At 46.2% G+C, this 9,705-nt stretch overlaps 2 non-coding genes across 2 annotated transcripts; both read left to right on the top strand.

Moving 5' to 3' along the window:
* Positions 1 to 7,102: 7,102 nt before the first annotated feature.
* Positions 7,103 to 7,207, top strand: LOC112129500 (small nucleolar RNA U109). Its single transcript, XR_002911894.1, has one exon. It is a non-coding gene; the product is annotated as a small nucleolar RNA U109 (small nucleolar RNA).
* Positions 7,208 to 7,768: 561 nt separating this feature from the next.
* Positions 7,769 to 7,866, top strand: LOC112129499 (small nucleolar RNA U109). Its single transcript, XR_002911893.2, has one exon. It is a non-coding gene; the product is annotated as a small nucleolar RNA U109 (small nucleolar RNA).
* The last annotated feature ends 1,839 nt before the right edge of the window (positions 7,867 to 9,705 follow it).

Raw genomic sequence — 9,705 nt, 5'->3', positions numbered from 1 at the left:
CTGCTTTTTTTTTTTTTTTTTAAGCTTTGTAAAAGTTATCTTTGTAGAGCCGGGGTCTCACTGTTGCCCAGGCTGGTCTCCAACTCCTAGGCTCAAGTGATCCTCTTGCCTCGGCCTCCCTAAGCAGTGGGATTACAGGTGTGAGCCCCACACCCAGCGTATATGTTTTCATAGCACTTATCATACTTTATTAGTATATATATGATTTTTTTTTGAGAGATGACCTATAGTAGGGATTAAGAGCATGGACTGGGCACAGTGGCTCATGCCTGTAATCCCAGCACTTTGGGAGGCCGAGGCGGGCAGATCGCTTGAGCTCAGGAGTTTGAGACCAGCCTGGGAAACATGGTGAAACCCTGTCTCTACTAAAAATACAAAAAATTAGCCAGGCATGGTAGTGTATGCCTGTAGTCCCATTTACTCGGGTGGCTGAGGTGGGAGAATCACTTGAACCCGGAGATTGCAGTGAGCCGAGGTTGCACCACTGCACTCCAGCCTGGGCGACAGAGGGAGACTCTGCCTCAAAAAAAGAAAAAAAAAAAAGATTAAGAGCATGGACTCTGGAGTCACACTGCCTGGCTTTGAATCCTGAATCCAGCTCTCCTTAGCTGTGAGACCTTGTGACTTTCAATCCCCTTGGAACTCAGTGTTCTAATCTGTAAAATGGGATAAGCATAATAACAACTTCCTCATAGGTTGTGAGTTAATATTTGTAAAGCACTTTAGGAGACAGTTTACATAAGAGTTTGTTAAATTGTACTCATTGTCTGTCTCCCTGCATTGAGTGTATCCTCTGCGAGAGGGAGGGGCTTTTGTCTCCTTTGTTTATTGCTGTATCTCCAGTGCATAGAATAGCCTGGCATAAAATACATACTCAAATATTTATTGAATAACTGAAACCAACAAATTGATCACTGTTAAGCATGTGGCAGGGTGCTAGATCCACAGTAGAGTCAAGATCAATGTTGGTTCCTTGACCCACCTCACAGAGCTGATAGGAGAGCCAATCAGCTAATATAAGGGAAAGTGTTTCGCAAAGTGTCATACAAGTCATGCAAGTCATAATAAAATGAACTATTACCATTTCCTGATTACTCACTGGATACCAGACTCTGTGCTAAATACTCTCATACGTAAGCTCATTTTAATCCTCATAAATTTACAAGGTAATTCTTATTATTCCTATTTTACAGATAAAGAAACTGAAGTTAAGTCCCTTGCCCAAGGCCACATAGCCAGGGCAGAGGCAAAGCAACAGGCTAATCTAGTTCTCACTCCCAAACTCATTGCCTGACTTAGTAGCCAAGCTGCTACCCATAAATATTTGCTGGAAGAATGATTTGGGGGAACAGGTCTTTTGTGTATTTGGAAGAATTCCACAATATTCAATCCTTTCTCTAAGAACCTTTCAAAATAAACACATTTGCCTTTGGTCAAGGTTAAATTCTGGGTCTTCCAAGAAACATTCAGAAAGAGCTTTTCTGCCCATTTTTGGTAGTAAACTTCCCAGAGCTTCACTCCCACAGAGCACACTTAAAGGGATGTGTCCCAAAGACAAGAGGGTGTTTTCCAGTCTTCCTGGAAGTGGCCTTAAAACCGGGTGAGGCTCTAATTCCTGGCACCTCACACCCCAGGGCTCTGCAAGAATGATTCCACAATCTTACCTTTTTGAGTCTGTTCCTGACCTCCTCAGGACCCGTCTATTTGCCTTGTGACATCACCAGCCAGCTCTTCCTATTTATCACTTCTGAATCCTTAAAGGTGCTGAGGCAGCCTGCCCAGGTCGAGAAACCTGAGCTGCATACTTTCCCTTTCCCTGAATCTTGGGTGGGGCTGTGCTGCCTTCAGCACTAGGGAATTTTTGCCAAGGCCTGAGTTGTCAGTTTCCAGAGAACAGAAGCCAAGCATTTGTGTATGTGTGTACACTGAGGGCAAGGAGTTGATTAATCAATAAGCACTCATGACGCCCCGGGTCCCGCTGCAGTGGTTGGTTAAGGTCTAGAAACTCTGAGAACTTTAGGGCCAAAAAGGACCTTAAAGAAAATAATAATGATAATAATAATAATCACAAAATAATACAAATCTGCCCTCAGAGCCATTCTTCATCCTTCCCCTAAAAGGCAGGGGTGACCCCTGAAGACTATTTCCCAGGCTCCCTTGAAAGATGACATCCTTCTGGATTCAGCTGATGGAGATACTACTGGGAGGGCAGGAGGCAGTACAAACAAAAGAGCCAGAGAGCTGCTTGCTCAACAGTGTCTAAGAAGTGGCTGTGTCTTGTCTGCAGATCCAGCTTGGCTGTGGGTCTCCCAGGTGACCCCAGACTCTACGCTCCAGTGATACCACCTTTCCCTTTCTTCGTTTTTTTTTTGAGACGGAGTCTCGCTCTGTTGCCCAGGCTGGATGGAGTGCAGTAGCGAGATCTCGGCTCACTGCAAGCTCCGCCTCCCGAGTTCACACCATTCTCCTGCCTCAGCCTCCTGAGTAGCTGGGACTACAGGCGCCCGCCACCACGCCCGGCTGATTTTTTGTATTTTTAGTAGATACAAGATTTCACCATGTCAGCCAGGATGGTCTCGATCTCCTGACCTCGTGATCCGCCCGCCTCAGCCTCCCAAAGTGCTGGGATTACAGGCGTGAGCCACCACACCCAGCCTTTTTTTTTTTTTAGACACTGTCTCGCTCTGTCACCCAGGCTGGAGTGCAGTGGCGCAATCTCGGCTCACTGCAACCTCCGCCTCCGGGTTCAAGCGATTCTCCTGCGTCAGCCTCCTGAGGAGCTGGGACTACAGGCACGTGCCACCACACCCGACTAATTTTTGTATTTTTAGTAGAGATGGTTTTACCATATTGGCCAAGCTGGTCTCGAACTCCTGACCTCGTGATCCACCCACCTCAGTCTCCCAAAGTGCTGGGATTACAGGCGTGAATCACCGCGCCTGGTCACCTTTCCCTTTCTTCCTTTTGCTAAGGGGTAGCAGACTTCATGCTGTCTAATCTCTGTGTTGCATCACCATCCCCGTTTGTCTTCTCATCCTCTCCATTACCTCTTTTTTTTTTTTTTTTTTTTCTGAGATAGGGTCTCCCTCTGTTGTCCAGGCTGGAGTGCAGTGCTGTCATCACAGCTCACTGCAGCCTCAACCTCTTGGGCTCAAGCAATCCTCCCACCTCAGTCTCCCAAGTAGCTAGGACTACAAGTGCACACCACCATGCCTGGCTAATTTTTATTTGTTGTAGAGATGGGGTCTCCCTATGTTACCCAGGCTCCTCTGGTTTAAATACTCACAGTGGTTTTTGTCTTCCTGATTGGACCCTGCCTGATAGAATAGTTAAAACTTACACAGTACTTACTACATGCCAGACACTGTCCTAAGTGCATGATGGAAGTTAGCTTATTTAATTTTACCATCAGGGGAATGATTACACGTTACAGATGAGAAAGCTGAGGCACAGAGAGTTTGATCTAGCCCAGCGAGATCCCATATCTGGATCCATATCAAAAGTTGTCCAGGAAGGCCAGGTGCAGTGGCTCACGCCTGTAATACCAGCTCTTCAGGAGGCCGAGGCTAGCGGACTAGTTGAAGTCAGGAGTTCGAGATCAGCCTGGCCAACATGGAGAAACCCCGTCTCTACTAAAAATACAAAAATTAGCCAGGTATGGTGGCATGGGCCTGTAGTCTTAGATACTCGGGAGGTTGAGGCAGGAGAATCGCCCAAACCCAGGAGACGGAGGTTGCCATGAGCCGAGATAGTGTCACTGCACTCCAGCCTGGGCGACAGAGCAAGACTGTCTCAGAAAAAATAAAAATAAAAATAAAATAAAATAAAAATAGAGGAAGTGATGGATGCCATCCTATCCCCCCTGAATCAGACTCTTCCAATCTATTGGGCCCAGCAATCTGGAGATGTAATAAGCTCTCCAGGTGATTTTGATGCAGTTAACCCTGCACCTTTCCATGAACTGGTACTATCTGAGAAAGCGTAACTTCCTTTTGGTGATGAGCACACCAAGATTTAGATCAGTAATGTGACCTTCCCATGGGTGCACAGCAAGCTCAGTGGCAGACAAAAAACAGGGCCAAGGACAGCACTTTCTGCTCCCCCCACCACTTTCTCGTTCAAGGTCAAATGTCTGGTTCTGATGTTTGGACTTGCTTCTCCTTCAAGCCATCTGAACCCACTTCTTATGAGAAATATTTTGGAAAATTTAGTATATAAACAGATATATATGCAGGATTGCTGAGTGGCTGATCAGTGTTTGGGAAAAGGAGAAGGGAGGCAGTTTAATTCACTTAATCTCTTATTTTCCAGCTGTTCTGAATAACTTTAGAGAGCTTGTTAACTCTTCCACATACTTCCTTCCCCTTATTAATTCATTAAGACTGTGGTCAGGCCAAGAATCAGGCCAAGAATCTATCTATCTATCTATATATATATTTTTTTGAGACGGAGTCTCGCTCTGTCTCTCAGGCTGGAGTGCAGGGGCGGGATCTCTGCTCACTGCACGCTCCGCCTCCCAGGTTCATGCCATTCTCCTGCCTCAGCCTCCCGAGTAGCTGGGATTACAGGCACCTGCCACCACATCTGGCTAATTTTTTGTATTTTTAGTAGAGACGGGGTTTCACCGTGTTAGCCAGGATGGTCTCGATCTCTTGACCTCGTGATCTGCCTGCCTCGGCCTCCCAAAGTGCTGGGATTACAGGTGTGAGCCACTGTGCCCAGCCAAGAATCTACATTTTTAAACTGAGGCCCAAAGTCATGTGACAATTTGAGAAAATAGAATCAAAATCCAAAAAGCCCAGAATCTGAACTCACTTCAGCAAAATGTCAACTCCATAAGAATTGGATTTTTGTGTTGTGGTGCACACTTGTGATCCCAGCTACTCAGGAAGCTGAGGTGGGAGGATTGCTTGAATCTGGGAGGTGAAGGCCACAGTGAGCCTTGATCATGCCACTGCACTCCAGCCTGGATGACGGAGTAAGACCCTGTCTCAAAAAAAAAAAAAAAAAAAAGGCTGGGTGCGGTGCTCATGCCTGTAATATCAGCACTTTGCGAGGCCAAGGCAGGTGGATCACTTGAGGTCAGGAGTTGGAGACCAGCCTGGCCAACACGGTGAAAACCCATCTCTACTAAAAACACAAAAATTAGTTGGCCATGGTGGTGCACGCGTGTGATCCCAGCTACTCAGGAGGCTGAGGCAGGAGAATTCCTTGAACCGGGAAGGCGGAGTTTCCAGCGAGCCAAGATGTTGACATTGTACTCCAGCCTGGGCGACAAAAGCGAAACTCCATCTCAAAAAAAAAAAATAAAGGCCGGGCGCGGTGTCTTATGCCTGTAATCCCAGCACTTTGGGAGGCTGAGGCGGGCAGATCACCTGAGGTCAAGAGCTCAAGGCCAGCCTGGCCAACATGGTGAAACCCCCTCTCTATTAAAAATACAAAAATTAACTGGGCATGGTGGTGTGTGCCTGTAATCCCAGCTACTCAGGAGGCTGAAGCAAGAGAATCTCTTGAACCCGGGAAGCAGAGGTTGCAGTGAGCCACAAGTGATCCTGCCATTGCACTCCAGTCTGGGCAATAGAGCGAGACTCCATTTCAAAAATAAATAAATAAATAAATAAATAAATAAATAAATAAATAAATATAATATCTAGGCGCAGTGGCTCACGCCTGTAATCTCAGCACTCTGGGAGGCTGAGGAGAGCGGATCACCTGAGGTCAGGAGTTCGAGACCAGCCTGGCCAACGTGGTAAAACCCCGTCTCTACTAAAAATACAAAAATTAGCTGGGCATGGAGGCAGGTGTCTGTAATCCCAGCTACTCAGGAGGCTGAGGCAGGAGAATTGCTTGAACTCAGAGGCACAGGTTGCAGCGAGCCGAAATTGCACCACTGCATTCCAATCTGGGCGACAAGAGTGAAACTCTGTCTCAAAATAATAATAATGATAAGTAAAAGAATAATTGCCTCTGCGAAAAAAGTAGTACATAAATGCACAAGGTATGTAATAAATAGTATTTTCCAAAAGAAAGCCTGTTAATGTCACCTTCTCTGAATAAAAACCCTTTAATGGTTTCCCATTCTCTGAAATAAAAGCTCTTAACAAAGTCTTCAGGGGCTGTCTGGTCTGGCCCCTGACTACTCTCCAGCCCACATTGCCCTGTGCTCTAGCCATAAGACCTCTGTCCATCCCTTGAATGTGCCGTAATCTTTTCTGCTACAGGTCTTTTGCTCCTGCTCTTTCCTCTGCCTGGAGCACTCTTCTTTTTTTCTTCTTTTCCACTTAATTTACACTTATCCTTCAATCTTAGCTGAGTGCTGTTTCCTTAGGGAAGCCTTCCCTGACTTCTCTAACTAAACTAGGTCAGAAAACTTTTTTTTTTTTTTTTTTTTTTTGAGACAGAATCTTGCTCTGTCACCCAGGCTGGAATGCAGTGGCACCATCTAGGCTCACTGCAACCTCTACTCCCACCAACCCTCCAGGCCCCCTGGGCTCAATCAATCCTCCCACCTCAGCCTCCCAAGTAGCTGAAACCACAGATGCACACAACCATGCCCTGTTAATTTTTGTACTTTTTGTAGAAATGGGGTTTTGCCATGTTGCCCAGGCTGGTCTCGAACTCCTGGGCTCAACTGATCCTCCTGCCTTGGCCTCCCAAAGTGCTGGGATTCCAGATTTTCGAACCATTGTGCCCAACCAGAGCCCTATATTTTATGCTCTTGTAGGACTGAATATACTAGCTCTTGGCATTGTTTAAATTGTCCATTTATGTGTAGACAACTTGGCTAATTATCCACATTTAATTTTAATCTTTGGTTAAATTCTATCTTCTCGCTAGCCTGTGAACCATATGAGGACAGAGAGTGTTTAAGCTCACGGTTAGATCCCCAGGATTCAAAATAGCAAATAATAGGTGCTCAATAAATACTTATTGAATGAATGAATGGAGAATAGACACCAAAACCACATTTCCAGGTGATGAAATTATGAGTAATTTTGTTCTCTCTCTCTCTCTCTGCGGCATATCTATATCTTTTTTTCTATTCATTTTCTACTAAAAAAAAGTGTGCTAACTGTGAGTTAAAAACTAGTCTTTTGTGCACTAGTGTGGAACTGTCTGCTCCTCATTCCTGTGGAAGCAGGAATACATTCATAACATGCTCCATTAAAAAAGGAGTTCTAGGCCAGGCAGAGTGCCTCATGCCTGGAATCCCAGCACTTTGGGAGGCCGAGGCAGGAGGATGGCTTGAGGCCAGGAGTTCAACACCAGCTTGGGCAACATAATGAGCCCCCTGTCTCTATGAAAAAATAAAAATAAATTAATAAATAAGAATTAGCCAGTCATGGTGGCACACACTTATAGTCCCAGGTACTCAGGAGGATGAGGATCGCTTGAGCCCGGGAGGTTGAGGCTGCAGTGGGCTGTGATTGTGCCACTGCACTGCAGCCTGGGAAACCCAGCAAGACCCTGTCTCAAAAAAAAAAAAAAAAAAAAAAAGGCCAGGTGTGGTGGCTCATGCCTGTAATCCCAGCACTTTGGGAGGCCAAGGCAGGTGGATCACCTGATGTCAGGAGTTTGAGACCAGCCTGACCAACATGGCGAAAGCCTGTCTCTACCAAAAATAAAAATTAGCCGGTTGTGGTGGCAGGCGCCTGTAATCCCAGCTACTCGGGAGGCTGAGGCAGGAGAATCGCTTGAACCCGGGAGCCAGAGGTTGCAGTGAGATGAGATCGCGCCATTGCACTCCAGCCTGGACGACAGAGCGAGATTTCATCTCAAAAAAAAAAAAAAAAAAACAAAAAAGGATCCTCAGGGCTGCCAACCTTATAGTAGAAGTTGAGGTGGTAGTGGATTTCTCCTACACAAAAGACCAAGTAAACAAAAAGGAAAAAAAGTTTAAAGAAACAAAACACCAGTCTTATCTGAGTTCTAGTTTTCCAGGGTGTGATCCAGAACCTATGGATCAAAACCAGAAAGAACAACCAGAATCCAGCAGCAATTCAGCGTGAGGCACTAACAGTTCTCCTGCTTCCCAATACCCCCTACCCCACCTCTGCCCCCACCCAGGAATCTTCGTTTTGCAGGTCCCTGTAGCAGTCCTGGCTTTCACACCCTCATACACAATAGTTAAGGACACCAAAGCCCATTTGCCTGCCCTCTTTGATAAAATAGTGACAGCAAGACAAAACATCACCAGCAAAAGTCTTTAAAAATTTAAAGACCCTGATAAAGTCCTCCATTCCACATCTGCCAGGGAAGGAAATGGCCTCTGGCAAGTGCCTCTGTTGCTGCCCCCACTCCCACCTCCCAACACCTTTTCTACAAACATCCCCTTCTCAACTTGTCCTCAGCTGCCTGCTAGAAGGCACCAGATCCACTTGCCTGAGGAGTTGGAGGAAGGGGAAGCCCCCACGACCCCACTGTGTAGTCACAGGGATGAAACTAATGAGTTGATGTTCTTCAAGCATTTGGAGGATCAAAGCCTGAGATCTGAGGCCTTGGCGAGAACACAGCGCTTGCAGGCATGGGTGGGTACAAGCCAAGAGGCCCCCCGGATCACACAGGGCCAGGTGCTATGCACACTCGGGTAGAGGACGCTTGCCAACAGACAGGTGTGAGGGTTGGCCCCAGAAAGTCAGGTCCCTAAATTGATACTACAGAAAAGGAAGAATTCTGAAACATTGTAATTAAATTAATACAGGAATTTGGGAAGGGGAGGGAAAGTAAAGGACAAGGAAGAAGAAAACAAGAAAACAACAATCACTCATTATCTCTCCAGATCAAATTAACCTATGCTAGGAGTTTAGTTTATTTGCTCCTAGTCTTTCTTCTTCTTCTTCTTCTTTTTTCTTTTTTCTTTTTTTTTTTTTTTTTGAGACAGAGTCTCGCTCTCTCACCCAGGCTGGAGTGCAGTGGCATGATCTTGGCTCACTGTAACTTCTGCTTTACGGGTTCAAGCGATTCTCCTGCCTCAGCCTCCCGATTAGCTGGGATTACAGGCGTGTGCCACCATGCCCGGCTAATTTTTTGTATTTTTAATAGAGGTGGGTTTTCACTGTGTTAGCCAGGATGTTCTCGATCTGACTTCGTGATCCGCCCGCCTCAGCCTCCAAAAGTGCTGGGATTACAGGTGTGAGCCACCACGCCCGGCTGCTCCTAGTAATTTTCATTTTTTGAAACAGAGTCTTGTTATGTCACCCAGGCTGGAGCACAGTGGTGCAATCATGACTCACTGTATCCTCGACCTGGACTCCAGCCATCCTTCCATCCCAGCCTCTGGAATAGCTGTGACTACAGGAGCACACCACCACACTCAGCTAATTTTTGTATTTTTTGTAGAAATGGGATTCCACCATGTCACGCAGGCTGGTCTTGAGCTCCTGGGCTCAAGCAATCTACCCACCTCAGCCTCCCAAAGTTCTGGGATTACTGGCATGAGCCACCGCACCCACCCCAAGCTACTAGTTTTTCCTGCAGATATTGACATCATAATATTTTTCTCCTTTAATCAGGTAATGTGGTGCATTCCATGAATAGGGTTTCTGCAGTTGAAATGCCCTTGCGTTCCTGGGATAATCAATTGCAATTGTTTTCTACTGTGAGTTCCTTTTCTAGCCCCCTGTCTCAGTTTATGCCTTGGAGGGGCAATGTTATTTCCAGTCTTGGCTCCTTGTCAAAAGCTCTAGTTTCTTAGCCGGAATGTTA

This window comes from Pongo abelii, chromosome 18 (assembly GCF_028885655.2).
Source record: "Pongo abelii isolate AG06213 chromosome 18, NHGRI_mPonAbe1-v2.0_pri, whole genome shotgun sequence".
NCBI lineage: Eukaryota > Metazoa > Chordata > Mammalia > Primates > Hominidae > Pongo > Pongo abelii.
The sequence above is the reverse complement of the archived record's forward strand: the minus strand, read 5'-3'. Positions and strand labels throughout refer to the sequence as shown.